Source organism: Squalius cephalus, assembly GCF_949319135.1.
Source record: "Squalius cephalus genome assembly, chromosome: 18".
Lineage (NCBI taxonomy): Eukaryota > Metazoa > Chordata > Actinopteri > Cypriniformes > Leuciscidae > Squalius > Squalius cephalus.
In genome coordinates, this window is record NC_137139.1 from 27,098,572 (window position 1) to 27,123,323 (window position 24,752).

A 24,752-nucleotide genomic window follows, 5' to 3' on the forward strand; every position below is an offset into this window, starting at 1 on the left:
GCACAATGCAGAGTCTCACTTGCCTTGATGAGCCATTGTCTTGGTTACAAGGGAATATAAAAAAAAACAGGACGCAACTGGCAGAAATGGTCAACGTGATTCTTTAGCGCCTAAATCCCCAGCTGGCCTGCGACTCGCCAGTTGGGTGTGTTAAAAGGAGCAGATATCAGAGCGTGGGTCGCTGCCAGTCTTCTGGCCTGGAGTAATTAGCCCGCTCTTCACACCATCGCTGAGCTCACCAGAGGAAGAAGCAAGTATTCTTGCTGAATGAAAGTAATTTTCTTTAAAAAATAATCTTACTCTGCCTGAAAAAGTGTATTTCATTAAATTCTAAATGGTATTGATAAAACAATAGCCAACTATTTTTAAGTATACTATTGTATCAAATTGTTTCGTGTGCTGTGTTGTATTTTTATGCTTATTGCCTACTGTAAATTAATTTATATAACTTCTATTTTTGCATAGTCGAAAAATGAAATTTCATCTTTGAGAATGGTATGCAACACTATCAATAATAATTTAGTCAGTTACCCCAAAAGGGTAAATAACACGCATGATCATTGTCTTAAAAGCTCATTGCCGTCTATTTAACTGGTCTTGTCCATTAGAAGTTTAAATCAAGGATTCCAGGCTTCATTTGTCTTGTAAAAGATCTTGTTTGCGTACAAGGTATCTTCTGCTCATAATTAACAGCTTAATTCCATTGTGGTTTTTCACATTATGGCTTTTAGCAAGTTCTGTCATTACACATAGCGTTTGTTTGGAAGTCTTCGGGGAGTGAATGAAAGTGTATTTTCTGCTCCATTTACTGTTTAATGAGTGCTTCTGTCAACTTTCTCTCCACGCACACTATGAATCCATAGATGGTTGATAGTATCTGGAATATATAGTAGGCTACAATACATTTTACCCACTTGGCGAACATTTTTCATTCAGAGCAATTATACGCGTTATCAGAATGTATATTAATATAGCTCCATGCGAATCTAGACATTGATTTAGCTATTGCTCTAGTGCAATGGCAATGCTTTACCAGTTACATCTTGTTTTGTTGCACCGATTAATCATAGCAATGATGGTATGCAATATGTGTGAAAAAAAAAAAACTATTCCCACCCACTAAGCAAACACAAATGAAAATCTTAAACCAAAACTTTCAAAAAATACAAATCTTAAACCAAAAAGTTCAAAAAGCTCTGCTAGTCTGTAAGTCTTGGTTTAAATGTGCAAGACCTCAGAAACAAACTGACTTTGCTCCTATGCTGTGTTCTTTATCTGTGTGGAAAATATTGTAGGCTTGTTTCTGTTCATTATCTCGTTTCTCTCTCCACCAACGCTCCCTCTCTTTTGCTATGCTCCTCAATCACTCATTATGGCTCTTTCTTTGAAGAATGGAGTCTATTTATAGCTCACATTTAGCTTAAAAAGCTGCTCAAGCTTTTCTTTTTTATTATTATTTATTTTTATGGATCTGTGCCAGCACTTATACTTAGGCTTTATTTATATCTATTGCCTACTTACAAAATACTTACCGATCTGGAGACCACAAGTGACTTTTAGTTGAGTGTCACTGTATAGTAGTAGTTCACCCAAAAATAAAATTGATTTACTCACCACCATGTCATTCCAAACCTGTAACATGTGCAAACCATCGTCCCATACATGAAATGAAAAACTCTTATCAACAAAAGCTCTCTGCAGTTTTCCGTCAAAATAGAAGGTTAAAGTTTTACACGGTTAAAACAAAAGAATATGCCTTATTCACAGCAGCACCATCTTTTTGATTTTTAAGGGGAATGAAAGTGAGACTGTGAGGGATAGATATACATCTCTTCAGTGGGTTATTTAATGTAATGTGTATATATACTGTATATATATATATATATATATATATATATATATATATATATATATATATATATATATATATATATATATATATATATATATATATATATAAAAAAAAACCAGACAGTGTGAGCAGTGGAAAATTATAACTTATCTAGTTCAGCTTTTTACAGCGGATGCCATTGAAAGCATGGTAAGTCTATCATTCCCTCGTTTTATATAAATCAGATATTTTTTGGCCAAATTGTGCAGCCCTACAAACAAGCACGGCAAACCCGGCATTTTTTCTAGCGACATTTTTTATCAGAATTACAAAGCCCCACGACATGCAGAAAGAAATGTATATATATTGTGGCCCTGAATTAAGAATTTGTTCAGTCATTTTGGTAAATCGTGGCCACGTTGAACTAATTTGTTCCCTCGTTTTGTTTTAACTTAACAAGTGAGCAAACTATTGTGGCCATCATGATATTTCACCCAAATATAAGTGGCCATGATGATTTAGTAAAACGAGGGAACAAATGATTATATCATGCGCATGATTTACTTAAAATGAGGGAACGAATGAGTAAAACGTGTTGATATATTAGTGAGTCATGATAACGAATTGCTAACTAATTAACTATAGGGCTCTGTAATATGATTTATTTTTCTCGAATCATGAAGCCCTAACATATACCTCTTTTCTTTCAGCAGATCACAAACTCCATTACATCCAAGCAGGTTTGTAACAACATGAGGGTAAGTAAACGATGACAGTTTTCATTTTTTATGTACTTTCCCTTTAACCATAAACAGCAATTGCTATGCACACAGGCGCAAACACAAACTGTCCACGACCCTTAGGATTGAAAACACATTTGCAGTCCCATTAGCTTTAAATTTGACAGCTCGTATTTGACAGCCCCCTCCCCACCATATCGACAGACACTTCCCCCCGAGACCCTTTAGCCTAATGCTCAAACATGTCTCATATGCATCCTCGCATTATCAGGGTTATGGAGGCGTGAGGCCGCCTGAATGTAACCCTCCCATTTTTCCGTTTTGTCGTACCTAACCTAACCTCCCCCCGCTGCGCTCTGGTATGAGGTAAAGGGTTGCTATTGAAGACGCCGCCTTTGATGGCTGGAAACAGATGGGCAGAGGAGGAGAGCTTCGTGCTGACAGGTATCTCTCTCCTCGTATCTGAAGTCCAGAGGGGATGTGGAGCTCTGCAAGACAAACACTGAAGGAGACTGCACTGATTGTTCTGGCAAGTGTTTTTGACTCTTCACCTCCCTTCACCTGAAATGAAACCCTGCCAACGAGACGTTTAGACGCTGATGTTAGCCAAATTAGCCTCCTACAGATACTGGCACTCATATATGGCCTTTCTGCTGATTATAATTTCCCCCACTGCCTTCATTCACATATGCCCATTTGTCATGGATTTGGTTCTTGTATGTTTTGGCATTTACATTCAAGAGTTTCCTTGAGACTTAAATATAAAGTTTCTTCCACAACAAGGCCACAAACTGCCTGGAAATAACCCTTTTTTACTTTACTCATGGCTATTTTCATGGTTAGGAAACCTTGAATTCCCCACATATGGAACTTTAACATGCTTTTCTACATATATACACTGATATAGGCTGAGTCCCTTGCAGATATGAAGAATATTGTGCTAACAATGGTTAAGGATGTACTTTTAAGTATAAGCCAGTATGGCATTATCAAGACAAATTTGCTTTACTGTATTTCTAATAGCGGCTGTTTACACAACACCGTTTTCAACCTAAACTGTAAAGCTTTTTATGCGTTTTGGCTGTTCATTTACACGACAACAGCGGTTGTCAATGGTGGTCGTCTGTACACGGAAAACTCAAAGGAAAATCTCCTCACTTTGGCATATCGTTGTCGTGTAAACGTACCCTTATTTTGGCCTGAACACTTCAAAAATCCACCATCAATAAGCCGGCATGCAGGCACCTTTGACATACTGTTTTGAATATACTATAGTGTTTCATCCTGCTGTATTTAAAGCCAAAGTGAAACAGCATTGATACATCTATGCGGCATGGCAGTTATTTATTAAATGATGAAGAGTAGCAGACCCTTCTTTCTGGAGCTCAGTTAGCTGGTGTCAAGATGAATCCCTCTCTGCTGCTGAAATCAATCATTATGCACTATATATCATATATATATTTCATATGTACAAGATTATAATATCAATCATTTGGTATTTATATATATATACTGTATAATCAATCACAATCTCTTATCTGACCGTAGTTATGTCAACAAGACCTTCATCACTCCAATAATAATTTTTTCTACTTTATAGATGTGAGCCTGGCATGGCCCTGACGTAATTTATGAAGCGCTGCAGAAACACGGCTCTAGCTCCTGCTAATTGGTGAATAACTATTACCTCTCAGCGTGACATGCTACTTATATGCCCTTGGGCTTCTGTTCTTGGTTCCATGTCTGAATAGTCATCTATTACATTCAGTGCTGAGTCAGCAACAGAAGTTCGGATTTGCAGGTGTGTTAGCCTGAATTACAACTGGATTCTTGTCAGAATATAATGGGTTATACAGCCTATGCTTATAGATAAAAGCGCAATCATTAAAACGGCAGATTATAACACTTTACCATATTTAACATACAGTAAATATAGTAACCGTGTTATATTTTATTTTTATATATATATATATATATATATATATATATATATATATATATATAATATTTTTAAAAAGTTTATCAAAGTTGTCCTAAAACAAGAACGGGTATTATTCAAAATCCATGTATAACTTTAAGACCAAAGCGTTTTTTCACGCGGCTGGCGTATTTTTTCAATTGTTTTCAATGGGAGTGCCGTGTTTTTAAACACCATGAGCGTAACGAGGCGCTGAGCATTTTTTTCTCCACTGTGATTGGACGGTTGGGTAAAAAGTGACAGTGATGAGCGCTGCGTTTTACCCAAAGTTGAACATTCTTCAACTCTCGGCGACCCTTAAAAAATGCCGAACGCTCAGCGCTTCAGCGTGGAAAAAACGCTCAACGCCTCATTACGCTCATGGCGTTTTAAAAACACGGCACTCCCATTGAAAACAATTGAAAAAATACGCCAGCCGCGTGAAAAAACGCTTTGGTGGACACACGGCCTAATGAAAGGTTTTGATCCACTTCAAATGTTGACTACTGTATATGCACAGTATATAACTTATCTGAATAGACTGATTCACTAAAATGAATCAGAGTGGATTCAGTGAAAAAATCACAAAAAAAGTATCTTGCTGTCTTCCTCAGATAGCCTGACTACGTCAGACTTCGTACTTCCGCTCAATTTCATTTTGCTTCTGTACTCAGTCTGAGATAGCGACCGTTTTCCCCCGGCCTGAAAACAGCCGGCCAATCAACGAACAGAGGGCGGGCTGAGAGCCGTGACGTAGACGCTGATTGTACCGTGGATGCGTAGATTTACTTCACATTATCTGCAAAAGTCGTTCACAGCCATGTTCACTCCGGTATTTCGCTCGAGGGTTTTGTTTTCGCATCATACATGTGTTTACAGTGGAAGTTAGATGCGGCTGAGCATGCGCATAACACACGCCATAACCAAACGTTATGTGATTGGCTTACGGGTAACCAATGATTTTAAACTTCAGACAAGCGCCCCCCCCCCCCCCACGAGAAAGAAAACGCTTTTCAATTATGCCATGCCAGACTCTGTCTACGAAGCAAAGCGAAGTAGCAGAGTTTGGTATTACCAGGCTATTCCTCAGAGGTCAAGTACTGTCAATATAACTGCAAAGTTCTCAAAATCATCTTTACACACTGTCTGAGTGGAGGATGCATTTTCTGGTGGACCATTGGAGTGTAGGGCACTTTTGTATCTGTATTAGGAGAGGTAATTGCATGTGCCTGGCCATGACATCAAGGTGATTAGCCTAAGGCAAGACCACAGGCCAGGAACACCCAAACACACAGACATCACGGACAGCCTTACTGTCAGTGTAAGGTGAACCTTCTTCATTATCTGTCCATCAGAAAAGAATGAGACAGGCAGAGAGGGAGAGAAACGGCGTGACAGAGACCATGTGGAGATAAATGCATGGTTAGTATTTTTTCATATAATTAGCAGGGATTTTCACAGGCAGATTTGGATCATGTGTGACAGAGTGTACGGTTTAACTTTGGCCTTGTTTACACTCTGTATTAAAGGGATAGTTCATCCAAAAATGACAATTTTCTCATTGACTCTCATGTTGTTCCAAACCTGTATTCTGTTATTTATTTATTTTCATTGGAACACATTGATGTTTAGTCTGTTAAGCATGGCTTCAGAAGACTTTGGAAGTGGAATTCATGTTTGAGGTATGACCTTGTGTCATTTATGAACAAAATGTGAAGTCTCTTCAAGTAATATTAACCACAGACCTTATTTTACTCTTAAATTAAAAACCGCTTTTCTAAAATTTAGGAATTCTCACAGGAACCCATGGTGAATTAGCCTTCCGGGTTGGCCTACAAACTGACGTTATTTCTGAACAGCTCTATTGTGATTTTTTTTCCCCACTGAAATACTCTCTGATTTCCGGCTATGATGGTTTAAAAGACATCTGCTAAAAACTTCACCCATCACCCATCCCCGTCGCTACCCACGTCACCCTCCACCTGCCAGTCAGCAGCCGAGACGAGAGAGAGGTAAATAAAGAAGATAATGAAGAAAGCTAATCGGACTGATCAAATTTCCTGTCACTAATGAAAGGAAAGTGAGTCTGGTTTCTTCCCATGTCTGTGATAAAGATGATTAAGAGTGAACATCTGATAAACTTCATGCTTCAGTGAAAGCACTGAGGGAAAGACGTGTGAGAGAAAGTTTCTAATTTTGTGGGTTATGCCTTATTAGAGCATTTTGAGGTGGTAGATTGTGCGTTATGTGTCTTAATATGAGTGTTTCGGAAGTGGTTGGTTTAGATTTAGTTTTGTTCCAAAACTGATCTACCTTGCTAGCATTTTAAGGGTGTTTCCAACGTGAAGACTGTTTCAGATAAACTGATCCAGACAGGCTTCATTTTGTCAAAATTCTAAGGCTGCATCGCATTTGTCCTTTTGTAGATATAGCAATCCCACAATTCATTGTGATTAGTTCAGTAGAAAATATCAATAAAAATGTGACATGCTAACCAAAGTTGTGTGCCAATCAGAACTGAACTGGCAATGCCTTTAAATTTCAATTCAGTTTCTGAATTTGAAGTGGAATTCGAATTTGAATGCAAAGAAGTACAACTACAATTAATTGAACATTAAGGAAATGACATAAATGGAAAAAGCTAAGTTTCAGATATACTAACAAAAAAAGTTATTTTTGTTCTTCATTTAGGGGTAAAAAAAAAAAAGTTTGAAATACCTTTGCAGTGATATACTGTTAACGAACATCTCGACGCCGCCCCCACTGATGAGAGCGGCATTTAGATGAATATGTGTTATGTGCTTTTCTCTCAATAATAAAGTAAACGCACAACAAAAATGACAGTGGTGAGAAAACAGCAGTTAAAGGGATAGTACACCCAAAAATGAAATTTATGTCATTAATTACTCACCCCCACTAAACCTTTAAGAAATCATATGATTGTAGCCATGTGGATGTTTGCACTATCAATTCGGCACTCCAGTCAGTAAAGTCACGTTTATTTATATTGCACTTTATACAATAGATTACTTTAAACCAAACAGCTTGACAGTATTAAACATGAAAAAACAGTGTCAATGTTGCTTTCAATTAGAATTATACTGCAATTTCTACTATAAAGCGGCTCTCCAGTGTTTGTTTTCACACGGGGAAGTCTGACCTCGACGAACTCAACAGAGGAAATGAGCAGGAGAAGATTTCCAAGTCAAAGAGGGCGGAGCCCCAAAGCACACTTACCTATTGCCTAATCGCCATGGACCAATGGTAGTTGGAAGGTTTCTACCAGCCAGAGCGAACTTTTCCAGAAACTGTTTTGAACTCCAAATGAACTTTGTTTTGGCCTGATTTTGTTCGAAATAACAGTTCGTTCTTTGATTTCACTTGAAGTATTTTGGGGCCTTAACTTCGAATGATGGCTAGACAAAGTCTTTTTTGAAGGTTTTGAAAAAGGTTTAAAAAGCTATACAATTCAGCCCGATCTCATCCCAAGGCGTCATACACTGACGCTCTTGACATTTCGTCTATATCCAACGCACATGGCACCCTTTAGCGTCAATATGAGACACAGATAGATATGGGCCAGAAGGCGCCTCCTAGCGGTCTAACCCTAACCCTACCCCAGACCTAAACCTACCCATAACCGAACAAAGCTCTATGCGTGTCATATTGACGCTAAAGGGTGCCATGTGCGTTGGATGTAGACGAAATGTCAAAAGCGTCAGTATATGACGCCCTAGGATGAGAATGCGTTGTACAATTTGAAGATTAAGGACAGATTCGATTTGATAAAAAATTTATACAACTTGTAAATTGAAACAGAACCAATTCCTCAATTCTGAATTTTCAAATTGCTGCAGAGCGTTGAAGGTGTAAATACGTTTTCTTAATAATAAAAAAGTTTTCAATGCTTTGAAATTTGAAGATTTATAGGCCTTACAGACATATTCAATTTGACTCACAATCCAACTTGTGAACTGAGACTAAAAAATCCTTTAATTTTTATATAAGTTGCTGTCTGCAGAGCATTTAAAGTGTAAATTAGTTTAAAAAATGTAAAAAGCTTTGAAATATGTCGATTTATAGGCCTCACAGACAGATTAAATTTGTTCAAATTCCAACTTGTGAATGGAAACAAAACCAGTTCTTCAGTTCTGAATTTTAAAGTTGCTGCCTGTGTAGAGCATTGCAAGTGTAAATCTAAACCAGGGGTTAGTAAGGTTCCCCTCAGTTAAGATGCTTCCTTTGTATGCAGTAGACAGCAAGACAGCTCACTTGGTTTCTGTACGGGATCTTTATTTTCTCCTGCATGATGTAACTGTAAATTAGCGGTCTTGGTTGATTTGTTTTTAGATCTAATGCTAAAGAGTCTCATTTTATAAACTGAAATTCCCCTCACTATTCACCTCGAGGCAGCGTCCTCATGTGTTTGGTGTGGTCCACCCAATTTCCATTGATTCAAAACCTTGGAGCTTGTCGCTGTTGGCTGTTAAGGCGAAAAGAAGCACTAGAGGACCACAAAGCTCTTTTCTCTGTATCAAAGGTAGCTTGTACACGGGACAGATTGCCAACCTACCTCAGCCAATTGATGAACAAATGATCCAATGCTTTGTGGAAACTGGGCAGCTGTCCCTCTGTCATCCAGATGGGCAGGCATTGAAGATCGGCTTGCTTGCTCATACACACATGCACATTTAATCTGTTCTTTCACATCTCTAGAAAAGAAATGCCACAAAGAACCTTTTTCTCCTTGTAGGAGAGCCTTTCAAAAACATTTCAAAGAAGTTTTCATTATATTCATCATTTTTGGAGAGGAATTCAAGTATTAAGTGTTTCACGTATCACTTTATGATTTCTTTTTGGGAGTCTGTAAGCTTATTTTATTGACAAAGAATAAAAAATAAAAAAAACACACAGCTGTAAAGTACACAAGACAAGACAGTCAAATGTCTTCCTTCATAGGCTTTTAGGCAGGGCCTAAAACCAACAGTCAGTAAAAAACAAATAATCAAATTACAAGCAAAAGCACAAATAAATACAATTTAACAAAGATACAAATGAAAATATTTTTTTTTTCCTTTGTTATTTGATTAACATTAAAAACAGACAGCAGCAGGAATTTTAGGCTGCTGTCTCTTTAAGAGCCGATCATGAAACTGTACATGTGCTTCCTCTGTTACTTTCTCAATCTCAACTGTTAACGTTCAACTTAAGACATAAGCGACTATGTTTACTAGGATACTGTGAATTTATTCACTCAATTGCAAGGAGACATGAAAGAGAGCTCAGTTTTCCGGGCGCGCGCTTTGGATGTGTAACGAGTAACGAAATAAGCTCCCTTTTGCGTCGTCTTTGTTCAAGTTCATGCATTGAATTCATAAAAGTGTTACCGGTGACACTGTTTCATATACTCGCCAAAGCCCATTTTTATTCGAGCAGAGGCTTTGAAACAACATGCAGGTAAGACTATAAAATAATTTCAAGTCAAATCAACATTGTAGGCACACGTTTCTTTATTTAGTGAATAGTTGTTATAATGAGCATAACATGTACATATTATTGCTATTAAAAGCTCTGAAATACACAATACCTGATTAACTTTTTGGGTTTCATTTTGCAATAGTGATTTAAAGTGAATATACAATTCAGGCACACAACACGGGCCTTCCAACAGGAGGTCACAACTTCCTTTTGCGGACAGACATGCAAATGTTCATAGTGCTTTTAGAGGCTGCATCTTACGTCTTTCCATACCACACTAATGGATTTACACGAGAGATAGTGTACAATCTGCCTCTCCCATCAAAATCAGATCTGCGTGTCGTGTCCCAAAGCAGCCGTTGCCATTTTGGTGTAATTGGATATCTGTGGTCCATAATGAAACAGCTGTAAAGCCGGAGAGCTCAGATAGGGCGAGTGTTTCCTCTCACAAAGAGAACTGCTGACTAGAAGCGCGGGCAGGTTGTGTCCCCATTGTAGGCTTTTTGATGCAATTTCCCCCAGCCAGTGGTAAAACACGTTCTAAAGAACTTTTAATTAAACTTCCAATTAGGGAGAATCTGATAAAGGTGCTCTCTCCGTCAAACGTGATGTCATTTTTTTAGGACCCTTGAATGCCTGTTCTTCATCTAGGCTACTGTGTGTTTTGGTGCAGGAAGTTCTATGTTATGGTCTAAACAGGCTTCTTTTTTTATCCTTACCCCAAGTAGGCCTATGGAGCGTAACTATGAATTATACTTCAAAATGTGTTAGTTGTTGTGGAGAGGCAAATTACTTTTCAAGGTAAATGGGGGGAAAAAAATCACATTTACAAGGAGGGAACATTTGTAATGGCCATTATACCACAGACACTTGGAGGGTGTCTAGTAAATAACTAGAAATACTAGCATTCATAGAAAAGCACCACTAACAATTCCTTCAGTAAATCCAGTTTTGTGACAGTTTCCTGTCAGTCTTGTATTTAAGACCTTTACATGGACTCAAAACAATGGTTGTCGACATGACCTTGTCCGAATGTTATCCTGTAATTCTAGAAGAGGCCTCTATAGCCTCAGGGTATGGCTGCACTTTTCAAATCTATACTAAGTAAAAATGGCCTGAAAGGAACTAAGACACCGTGGACAGTGAAACCTTCTGTTTCATTCCTTTTGGGTTCTGTTAAGTGCTTGCAAGGTTGTGTGTTGAAATTCCTCAAACACAGTTTTTTTTTTATTCTAATTTAATTAATTCAGCTCTACATACTCAATTCACACTTTGTTTTGCAGATAATTTCACCCTTAGGTGACTATCTATATTAGTTTTTTTAAATAGAAACTTATTAAAATTGAAAATTTCCCTTTCACTTTGGCCCTGTCCCAAATTGAACACTGATACCTAGAGGTCTTCCTCTGAGTCGACGCTTTGCTTCATGGACTGTTCGATAAGGACACGTGAGCACTCTTCTCAAACCTAAAATGTCAAATAGGACACCCTGCAGTTTCTGTGAAGTTCATGGTTGTATGCGAATGCAAAGGCCATGAGACCGCAAACCGCATGTGATTAAGAACAGGGCCTTGATGTCATTATGATTTGCATTTGTGATTGCAATTGTGATTGGTCTTTCTTCTTGCACCTATTTGCATACTGATTTGATTGGTCAGTTCTTAGTATTTGTGCACTTCTAGCAGCTCTTTTTTGTTCTTTTATTTTTATTCTGATGTCTTCTGATATATGTATCGGTCAAAAGTTTGGAAACATTTCTATTTTCAATGTTTTTGAAAGAAGTCTCTTATTCTCACCAAGCATGCATTTATTTGATCAAAAATAAAGAAAAAAACAGTAATATTGTGAAATATTATTACAATTTAAAAAATGGTTTTCTGCTTTAATATACTTTAAAGTATCATTTATGCCTGTGATGCAAATCTGAATTTTCATCAGCCATTACTCCAGTCTTCAGTGTCACATGATCCTTCAGAAATTATTCTGTAAAAAAAAAAAAAAAAAAGAACAGCATTTATCTAAAATAGAAATCTTTTGTAACAATATACACTACCGTTCAAAAGTTTGGGGTCAGTAATTTTTTTTAAATCAAGGAATTAATGCTTTTATTCAGTTATATTGTCAGAAAATATTTATATTTTGAATAAATGCTGTTTTTTGAACTTTTTATTCATCAATGAATCCTGAAAAATGTATCACAGGTTCCAAAAAAATATTAAGCAGCACAACTGTTTTCAACATTGATAATAATAAGAAATGTTTCTTGAGCAGAAAATCATCATATTAGAATAATTTCTGAAGGATCATGTGACACTGAAGACTGGAGTAATGATGCTGAAAATTCAGCTTCGACATCACAGGAATTATTATTTTTTATTATTTTTTATTTTGATCAAATAAATGCAGGCTTGATGAGCATAATTGACTTCTTTTAAAAACATCCAAATTTTTGACTGGTACTGTTTGTATATATATATATATATATATATATATATATATATATATATATATATATATATATATATATATCCCAATAATATTTATCAATATTACTGAACACTTTTTTTTTGCTTTTTGTATATATACTAATTTTTGTAGCTGGTTTGGTCCTTTATACTTAAACCTCGTTATTCTGTTTGTTTGTTTGTTTGTTTGTTTGTTTTTGCCACGAAATAAGAAAATTTAAAAGTTAATTGGAACTTTTTGTCTTTATAATTCTGACATTTTGACTCGCATATGCGAGTTTGTCTTGTAATTCTTACTTTTTCCCCATAGAATTGTGAGAGAAAAAAACTGAAAAAGTCTTTACAAAAAGATTAAAATTATTATTCCGTAGCAGAAATAAGCTTCTGTAATATTGATAACCTCAGTGTCACAATTGAAGAAGGCAAACACAAGGATGGAATCAACAAGACTTTTAATGAGGATACTTCAGAGGATAACAACTCAGGAATGTAAGGCAACGTAAAGAATCCACACAAGAAACGTAAACTTGATAATCAGTCTTTGTGTCCATCTTGCAGGTCTCCAGGACAGATGAGGATCCCGAGGCTTCGGGACAGATGAAGAGGAAGAGGAGGACAGACGAGGCAGGTTGGCAGGTAGTGAGGTGAGTCACTGTAGGTATGAGCGATGAGATCAGACAACGGTGTGAGTATGAGAGTGGTGTAAATGACAGTTCTTGTTGGTGACAGCAGGTGCAGATGGTTAATATTCCAGAGAAAAGGAACGAGTGGGAGGAGCTGAGGAGTCTGGCGCTGAGGGACTGGATGGAGTCCTGACACTTAAGGGCCGGTTGAGACATTTTTTTCTAAGTAAGCACGCGTTTGACCGCTGCACTCACATCTTTTGCAGAGTCTCGTGCACGACACCGCATTCTTAAAAAGCGGCGCTCAGGTTAAAAGAAGTTCAACTTTTAAAAAATGCGCCTCGACAACTTGTATTTTTTCCCCTATTCCACTACCCGCATGTTTTTCAAAGCAAAAATGAGTGTTGTTTGTCATGACAACAGCAAAGTCACTAACATGGCATTTCATTTATGTAAAAACCAAAGTCTACAACCTATAATTCTTTTGGTGCCTCGCAAAGCACTGGTATTTCCTTGAGGAAATGCAAATCTTGAGCTTTTTACCTTTTGCAAAGCACATCTGTGACTGTACTACATATTTTGTGAAGCATCTTAGCATGTGCACATCAAGAGAGAAAGCTAATGGGGGGGCAATCTTTTCGTTTTATGAAAGCCATCTGTTTGCATGGGAGGCAAAGCAATGAGATGTGTCCCTGGAGCCTTGGGCTCCATTGCTATGCTGTCAGGGAGTTTTGGGACAGTTTGTGGAGTTAGAGGGGATCCCTGGAGGTATGACCATTGTGGGCATTACATAGAACAGAGTAGGTCTGAGCCCTCACTGCTAATTGAGCTAATTAAACCTTCTCAGAGGGGGTCCTAATGAGGCACTAACGAGGGTTCTCTAATTACATATTTACTCATTTATCCATGCAGTGACTAGAGCTCACTCTCGCTCTCATCAAACTGTTTGATTTTTCTCAGGGAACGCAAAGGTTTGTACTGTATGGGAGTCCAGAGACTATTGTATTTTTTTCTTTTTTCTTTTTATAGAAATGTGGTTCACACTTTAGTTTAGGGTCCAATTTTCACTATTTACTAACTACTAAGACTCCTAAACTCCTAATTACTGCTTATTTATAGTTAGTAAGGTAGTTGTTAAGTTTAGGATTAAGAGATGTAGAATATGGTCATGCAGAATAAGGCATTAATATGTGCTTTATAAGTACTAATAAATAGCCAATATCCTAGTAATATGCATGCTAATAAGCACATAGTTAATAGTGAGAATTAAAAAATACTGTATAAGTGCTAAAAGTAATATTTAATAGTACTATTTATATTAATTAAGATTAAATTATTGACTTAATTTAGAGTTGTATACATGTATATAATCAAAAAGTATTGGTTTAAAGCAAAAGTCTAGGTATCTACATTTATAATTTATTAAAACACGTTAAATCATTTATAAACTATATTGATTATCTTCAACTCGATAAAAGTCGACATGAAATGAAAATTCAACCCATCTATTTTCTGAATGCATGTTATAGATCTTAATTTGAAGGATTCATTGCAATGGACAATCAATAAACCGATGCTTCTTTTGCTATTTCCATTTCATCTTGAAATTAAAGAAATAATGTTAATTTATGTATTTTAAAGATTCAATCTTTCAATTCCGCCATACAATTTATATATAAATTAGGGCTGTCAAACGATTAATCGCGATTAATCGCATCCAAAATAAAAGTTTGTGTTTACATAATATATGTGTGTGTATGGAGTATAATTATTTTCTATATATAAATACACACACATGCATATATATTTAAGAAAAATGTGTTATTTATATATAAAATATTTATATATAATATAATATAATATAAATTATATATAATATAAATATATATACACAGTATATACATGCAAATATTTCTTAAATATATACATGCATGTGTGTGTATTTATATATAGAAAATAATTATACACCGTACACACACATATATTATGTAAACACAAACTTTTATTTTGGATGCGATTAATCGCGATTAATCGTTTGACAGCCCTAATATAAATACAATTTATGTAACTAGTTATAGTCTGGCTCACCAGGTTCGAATCGTACAATCTTACAAGAAACAATCTTAAAGGACAGAAAATATTGCATGATGTGCGCCGAACTTTGTGTCGTTACTCTTGTTCTTTATTGAAGAAATTTAGTGCTGCAATTGACCCTGATCTCTTTTAACTCTTTCCCCGCCATTGACAGAAATGTCCGTCATTTGTGAGACAACGCTTCCCCACCATTGACGGAATTTTCCGGCTTTCCGTGTTTTCACAGTTATACGCTATGACACATCTTCTGAAAATGTACAGAATCTTCAGATGAAAAGACATGTGAAGAAGAAGCAGAAACAAGCGATAGCATATGTAAGCAGATGCATATGTAAAATAAAGCGCTAATCATCATTAAACAGCAAAAAATAAATCAAAACTGTTAACGTAACTAACGTTACCAAATGAAATGTCGAACCAGGACGGGTTATAAGACTGTGAAGCTTTGGAGGTGTTGATGGACTCGATCTACTCCATCTATGTTTTGATCATCATTCTGAATCCAATCTGGATGTAGTCTTTGACAAAAACTTAGCTTTTTGCTTACATTTTTTTTTAAATGAAACTTACCCACATTCAAGTGTTGATAAAAAATAATGCATTACAGTTTTTCTGAATTGCTAAAACACTAAATCCCATTCTCTGAACCAAATTCTCAATAGCCTAAACCAATTTGTCGAACAAATCACTCTTTCTGTAAAACATTAAACAAGTTCAGGTATGTTTGCAAATCTCATGCACTCTTTTTTCAAAACACATTCTCACTCACTAAACACATTTCGCACTGTGATACACTTATGATTCAAAATGCTAAACACAGGCAGGCAAAAGTTAAACAACTACAACACAGTTGTCATCGTTTACACACAACGACTCAAAATTGTTCACACTTATTTCTAATGATATGACCAAACCAACTGTACATAATATAAGTCCCAAAATTTACTCAAAATGTTGCACATAAGAGGAAGAGTAGGAAGAGTATGTGTGTAAGAGGTGGTGATAGATATGAACTGAAGACATGATGCTGAATCAGAATAAATCTCTCTCACTGACCTTGATTTTTCAGCTTCACTACTCTTCTGAGTGTACTTTACCGTAACATGCTTTTCATTTAGAGTTTTTTACTGTAACTTTTTTGGCTTTTGCAGTTGGGTCACTGTATTTTCACAGTATGCAAATGCTGATACAGACATTCGATAGGCCTACTATACAATATTCAGTACAATACAATACTTGCTGCAGTGCATACAGTATGCAATTTATTCACCTTTAAAGTCCGCGTGAACCGGAAGTTGCAAACGACTTTTCTCCAGTGTTGTGACGTATTTCCCAGTGAAAAGGAATATTGAACAGAGGGCAGGGTTTTACTCTAGCGCTCCTCCTCTCCATCTCTTGCTCAGAGCAGACTAACGGTTTGAGGGGAGTGGTTAAGCGTTTCCCAACCCAAGCCGTCAAACCTACATCATCAGAGAAGGAACGCCATTCCAGACCGGAAGTAACTTTTCAGACTTTGATTAAAGATTACGACGGCAAACATTTTTTCTCTGTGTATTAACTTGCACGGATTAATTTTTCACCACAAGACTAGTAATATGCGCTAACAAAGTAAATAGGGTCAATTTTGATTTCAGTTCAACTTTAAGTTGTCATTACTGTACTTTTTTACGTAATTGCAAAATTAGTTTACTTTGTTAGAATATACTTTTTTCTGTAACTGCATGATCTGAACGCTGTGTTCTCCATTTTTTTGATATGGTGTGTCTACCGAATGATCTTTAGTGTTTATAAAATTCACTTGCTGTGTGTATGATCTGAAAGCATTGTTTGATTTTGAGCACAGATAAAATGGTTTTGTGGCAATTGTTTGATTTTGTCAGAAGAGGCAGAGGTTCTCTGAATGTGGTTTGAAAAATTGGTTTTGTGTTTAAAGTTTTGAGAAAGTGAGTGATTGTTCTTTCTTTTGATATATTTCATGTTCAGCAAAATATTCTGGGGGCCATGAAAATCTTGTGAAAAATTATCAAAAATGCTGCCGGTGGCTGAAAACTTTTTTTTTAAATCCGCTGTCAGGGAATATTGGGGAGTTAATTCTTGGCATGAAATTGAGTTGCTTTTCTCTGTTTCTAAGAAAGCGTTTTCTTTAGCTGTTGTTGTTTAAAGAGTGAGATTGATGGAGTATTCATTCAGTTATGACAAAGAACAAAAATAACAGTTCGTTACTTAGGATACTGGCTCTTTATTTGCCAGAGAGAGAGAGAGAGAGAGAGAAAAGGCGTAAGACTGACAAACATACGCTCCCACAGCAATGTGGGATGCAGGTGACGGAGGAATGAGACTCTGATAAGACAATGACACATCTCACTAATACATCCAGGTACTGTGAGAGGAGGCTGCATGTTCTCAATGATGCAGAATTCATCAAGAATACAAAGCAGTGAGTGTGTGTGTACAGTAAATCGCTTCAGTGCTTCCCAATAATGCTGGAATGTGTGCGTGCCATGGGATTAGAGTGGGATGTATGCCTCCATGCTGTGTGTTAATACATAACAGCAAGCTGTGTTCTATTAAAGTTACTTGTTTCCAGATAATGCTGTATTGTCCTATGATTGAAGCGGTTTATTATTATTTATTTTAAGTAAATGTTCACATTTTCTGTAGAAAGCTTGAGAAGTTTTGGGCAGAAGTCGCCACACATGATGCAAGTGTATTGTGGGTGTTTGCCAATGGCATTGGTGTGAGTGTCTAATGTTGTTCTGAGTGGTTGTAGTTTTCATTGTCTTCCAAGTAGAAAATCATTCATAGTACACTTTAAAAAGCACAAATAAATGTGTGAATATAGGATGCTCAGAAGAAGTGAAAGGCAAATTTCATACAGCATAACTAATGTATATGTGTTTGTCTGTTTGCATATATTTGACAGAAACAAACACACACCAGATGGTGAATTTCAAAAGCAAGATAATTATACAACATTGCCATTGCAACAGAACTTAATCATATTCTCTCTTCTCATCCACAAACGTGTGCTTCGTTGATGATCCATTGGCATCTTCCTTTCAATTTTCCTTAGTTTTAATGTCAGCCCTATTCAATCAATGCCGCTAATAACACAAAGGGCCCGGAGCCTGCAAAGATAGAAGCTTTACTTTGATAGCCAATTAGGACAAGCTTTCTTTCTTCAATCCGTTTGTCATAAGACTCCACGAGTCAAATAAATATCCAAGGTTGCCTGACACAATTAAAACCAGGAGACATGGCATAACGAGTCTAGAGACCTCACAAGAAAAGTAGCGTTTGTTGTTGTTGTAGGAAAAGCCTTGTTTAGCAGAGAGATAGTTTCTATTAGTATAGAGGAACGTTAATAACAATCCGTAAATTAATGTAATTCTTTGAATAGCGGATTTGCTGAGCTGTCTCATTATGCCTTGGCCATGGTTTTCTCATCATTTTGCATTTTTCTAGTGATCAAGCAGTGTTTAGCCTTTTATTGAGGCCTTTCCAACCACAATATGAGAGAAAATGAACATCAATTTCATTGTATACATAATGTTGTTGATTTATATTATATACATCCCGCGAGACTTTATCAATGAGCAGCTTAATAGCGCAGCAGCCTTTGATGTGATGATATCCGAACCTTCCAGGAAACCAATGGCAGGGTCTATCAAATGAAAGTCTGCGTAATGAGATTTCTTATTAATGAGGGTGAAATACAGTGAGGTCTGGCTGGAATGAAAGCAGCGTCAGGGGACCAAAGTGATCCCACAAGTCAACTATACTATGGTAATGAGGTCTTGGAGAAACCACAGTATTTAGAGGGACAAAGGAGCTCCTTGATGCATTAGGAGCAGGTATACTCTTGACAATAGATTCATTGCTTCACTGATATCTTCCATCAATGCAACAGAGCTTTCTGTAATCAATTACGATTTGCTTTGTGTTGTATTGCCAAAAATGCTGAGAAGGCTCCATTCATGGGGCCATTTATATTTTATTTGTTCAAATATAAACGTGGGCTGTTTATGTGAATCTCCAGGTCAGACGGGGGAAATTTGTTGAATTTAATTTTGGTTTTGTTGAACTTCTTCATTTTATGCTGAATGGACCACAATTCAGTACAGCCATCCTTGAGATTTTATGAAGAATATAATAATGACTCAGGCCCACACATATTCTTTTCTCTCACATTCTCTCACCTCTAAAGTTTGCCTTGACCATGCTCTTACAGTTCCTCATCATGAAGAGGTGGCCATCTGGGGTCTCACAAAGGTTTCAGATTTATAAAAAAAATCGTACGTACACTGCTTAAGGTTTGCTTTATGAATCACAATTATTGAAATGCTGTGCGCAGGTGCATATGCTTTCAGTTTGCCTCCGTCTCCTCCCCGAAATAACCATATATGGAGCTTAAGACTGTTTTATATATATATATATATATATATATATTAGGGCTGGGAATCGATAAAAAAAAAATTAACTAATTAATGGCACAATTTGCTGTGATTAATCGCAATTAATCGCATTTTCCCCCAAACTTCAATATTTAATTTAATCATCAATATTTAAACATAGAATCACTAATTAAATTAAACAACACACAAGAAAAGGGAAAAAAAAGAAAAATGTCCACACAAATTGGACAGAAATTAGCCCTATATTAAAATATTAAACCTCAATATCAATATATTATTCTTCATTCAGTTCTATGCAACATACTCAGATGTAACAGATTTATTTTTTGACTAATTATCAAAATAAATTATAGTCATACAAAGCTATTATTACCAGAGCATGTGATCAGAGCAGGTAATTTTACCATTGTTGCCCAGCATGGCTATACCAGCTCAGCAAACAGAAGTCTACTACTGAGAAATTTCACGTTATTTGAGCGGACTTTGCTTTTCCAGTGCGTGATCGGTACATGATTCGAGCGTTTGGGCCGTTAACGACAGAGCAGAAGGCACAGAGCAGAACACGCAGCGCAAACATGGAGCGGAACATTGAGCAGAGAGTGCAGCGACACACCGACGCACACACACGGAACGGAGAGCGCGGCGCACACACGGAGCGGAAAAGACTGTGCGTCAATATTATTATTTATTTATTAATTCAATTCGTTATAATTAATTTGTTCATTCTTTTTTATATTATTGACAGATGACAGTAGACTAGCCAAATAAATGAAACACAAAGCCATTTTAACAAGTAGGCCTATCAATAATTATTTATTTGTTATATATTATCTGCAATAAAAATCCGTGCTGCAGGACTATCCATTTATTTACTTACTTAATGCATGTTTCCATTGATTGTGAAGCTAGACATTGAAAATTGTAGATCAAGCGCATGGGGCTGCATGTTTTTTCTTGTTATGAATTGTATCCTATTTTCCGTTATTACCGTTAACTACGCGAAGTGATATGGAACTGTAATGCGGTCAAGACCTGCCTGGAACTACTTTAGCTGTGCGTTTCCAGAAAATAATGCACACCTTAGAACATTCTTCAACCAATCAGATTCAAGCATTCAACAGCCCTGTAGTATAAATATATATATTATGATCTCACTGCGTATTAAAGGCACAATGTAAGATTTTTGGATCAAAATATCCAAAAACCACTAGAACAATGTTGTATATGTCACTAGAACAATGTCGTGCGTCGCCTATCAATGACATCATACCCGCATACCCTTGATTTTTTTTTTTTTTTTTTTTTTTTTTGTAGAAACCATGGAAACACCAAAGACGCTTTAATATATTATGTTTTTTATTATACAGGTGAGCAACTGTTTGGATACGTTCGTCGACAGAAAACGAATCATTGTTATATAGCGCAACACAGTTAGTCTTTTTGTTTAAATCTCGTTTTCTTGATTTATCGAAGAATCTCGTTCTAGCTCACTGCAGTGTGCAACAAGTGTCTCGAATAGCCGCCGAGTGAACGGACAGAGTAGCGTTATAACAACTTTCATCACACTCAAATGTATCTAATATGATAAAACAGCGCTGCGTTACCCCACATACGCATGTCCCGAAGAAGCGGAAGCGGCGTGTGCAGCATAATAAAAGCTCCACTGCTCTCGAGCCGTTTGTCATGCTTGTCTCTCATTAGCAATCGCTCCAGCGGCCTTGTTCCGCTCCATGGCTTTAATAACATTAATAAATCTTTAATACATTACTGGTCATCCATGAATATGATTTCTGCCCGAGTCCCGTCGTATTCTCCACCGGCTGTAGAGGTAGAAGACAACAACTCCTATGATTTGGCAAAATCAAGGCGTCATCAAGCTACGCCTTTGTTTTGAAAAAGCAACCCCTAGTGGTGAAAAATTACATAGTGTGCCTTTAAATGACCAGTAAATTTCAATAGATCTGTTGGGTAAAATAATAGACGATCAAAAACGCAAAGGGAAAAAAAGGCACTTCTCCGACTGTGAGATGGAGGTACTGAGACAGAGGCATGAAAAAGGATTCTATTTGGTGTGCTCATGCTGGAATTTCAAATAATAGAAAAACTGTGGAGTGGGAACAGGTAACGGCAGCAGTCAATGCTGCCACCTCGGTGTCCCACACGGCCCAAGAAAAATCAGTGGCAGAGCGGGATTTATCCGTGAGGGTCTCTCCAGTACAGGCCGTAATTCAGAACATAATTCCAAGAGGATGGCCCTCAGAGGCCCTCAAATGTTACTAGAGTGTCAGATTGCAGAGCTCCTTTAAACATATCCACGTTGCTATAATCAGATTCTTATGCTTTATTTAAAAAAAAAAAAAGCTTGCTGTTTTCTCATTTTGTTGTATGATTATTTTGTCATTGAGAGGAAAGCGCGCAGCACATATTATTCATCTAAACGTTGAAATGTTTGCTAACAGTATACCGCTGCTCATGTATTCAGAACTTCTTTTTACCCCTAAGCGAAGAACGAAAAAGTATATTAGGACATTAAATGAAAAGCGGAGTTTTTAATCATTCTGTTCACTTTATTGCTTGGCCATTTGGTGTTGCTAAATCACACACACCACTTAAAGAGTGTCTGCGGTACAGAGATATTTACGATATTTTTATTTTATTTTATATGAATCACTCTCTTGGCCTCGAGAGACTGACTTTAGAGGTTGCAGTCTCGTGTATCCTGTTCAGAGCAGGACGAATAGAACCGGACGAGTTACATATGCACATTTCTATGCCCATTTTGTGCATACACAACGTTTATACATCAAGCCCCTGTGCCCGGTTGCATAAAGCACCATTACTGTATCTGTCAAGGAAACTCTTGGCAACAGCAGTGCAAGCATCAATGAGAGAGCATCAGGGTGAAGGCTTTGAATTATAGACATTTATATAGGAATTTTAGCAGTCACTGAGTTCTGTAGTGAGTTTAAAAGAAACCTAAAGCAATTAAGAGACTTTTTAACTGGATAAATAGAACTAAAGTTCAGGCTGTGGAGATATAAGTCATATACTGTAAGTCAAGGGCTGTTAGTTTTTCACAAGTACTACTGACACATCAAACCGGCCTTGTTTAGAGAACTTGCTTTAAGAGGTACTGTGAAAAAGCCTTGAATATTCTTTCAAAAAAATAGTTCCTTTCAAACATTCATGAAATGAATAATTGAATCAAATTATGGTGAAAGATTAAACAAATGCTGTTTCAAAAGCATTTACAACTTTCAATTGAAAAACAAGAGTTTGGTTGAAATCAATGCATCAGGCATGTGGTTGTCTTCAATGAGAAGGCAATAATAGTTGTGTATGATTATATAAGCAAAATATTTATTTAAACTAAGTCACGTGAAAATGTCATCACGATTATGTTTTTGACTTGTGTCAAATTATTTCTTCACAAAAACAGTAAAAAGCATTTTGTCTTGTTTGTTGCAACTATAGTGTTCACAGTGTTCTTTTTAACTAAAACTATTAAAAACATGTTTTGAAATAAAGCTGAAAAAAATATAAATACTAGAAGGGAAAACTTAAAAAACAAACGAAAATCAATTTTATATATATATATATATATATATATATATACAGTATATATATATATCTAGATAGATAGATAGATAGATAGATACAGTAGATAGATAGATAGATAGATAGATAGATAGATAGATAGATAGATAGATAGATATACACACACACACACACACACACACACACACACACACATATATATATATATATATATATCTTTTTTTTTTTTTTTCTTTTTTTTTTTTTGATGTTTTGGTTGTTTAAAAGCAGAGGCTCTGTTCTTTCTTTCGATATATTTCATGGTCAGATATTTATACAACTAAATATTCTGAGGGCATGAAAATTTTGTGAAAAATTATCAAAAATGCTGGCGGTGGCTGAAAACTTTTTTTTTTTAAACCGCTGTCAGGGAAAATTGGGGAGTTAATTCTTGACATGAAACAGTTATCATTTCCGAGGAATTTAAATTTCTTGTTAGTTTAGGCGTGACTGACAGTGATGCCCATGTTTGTCAGTTTGACCTATTCAGATTTGTTGTGAACATGTTTTATTGCATTTACATCATAATTACCCAATCATAGTGATGAAGAGAACATGATACAGTAGGTGGGCACTTCCTTGTATGTGACATTTCATCCCTATCTTTCTGTGTTACACTATAGGACCTCAGTGAGATGAAAACTATCTGCTGGCTTTGCTGTTGGACTGTGTGAGTTTTGCAATATTTGTTTTATTTTATTTCCTCATCCAATTATCTATTGATCTGTCTGTCTACCTTTTTTGAAGGAGGCACTGCTTTTTGCGTTATCAGAGAGAGCTTCTTTGGTTGAAATGCTTAGTCTTGTTTCAATAACCAAAGGAGGCGGAAAATTAACAAAACCTTCTGTATTTTTAGCCTCTAGTTGAACTTGAACTTAAAACATGCTAATTGTGGCCTTCATGCAAGTCTCTTTAAACCAATACCCAGAATCTCTTCCAGCTCTCCGGTGACATTTAACCATTTCCCCATTGCCACTTGGACAATTACATCAATTGTAACAATTAGCCCGGTCTAGATTGTGTTACGGCTAAGTGCCATTTAGCCAAACAATGCATTCGAGTCAAATCAATGGCCGAAGAGAAATCGCATCGATCTCCAGTGCGCAATGAGAAAATGTCTCATCTCGCAAAAACACCATTGTGTTTAATAGTGGTCAGGTTAGCCTTCGCAGACGCCGGCTTGGTGCATGCTGGCATGGCACTAATTCCGTCCCTTTCTTCCCTACAGAGATGAATAGATTGAGTCTTTCATTAGATAAATGGTGCCCAGAGAGTTTTAATGAGGGAGGACAACTGCAACTATCTGTCTAGTGACCTATTATCATCTGTTATTGCGCAGAAATCTCATTTGACTGGATTTTTAATTAAACAGCCGCTAAGTAAAAGGGCACGTGTATTCTGCGGCACAAGTCAGGGCACCCACCGGTAATCAGAAATTGCAGGTAACTTTTAATCATTCCTGGGTGCCTTATGGGAGTCGGATGAAATGTTATATACTATATAGGACATGTATTAAAGCCAGACTTTGTTAAAAAAATAAAATAAATCAACC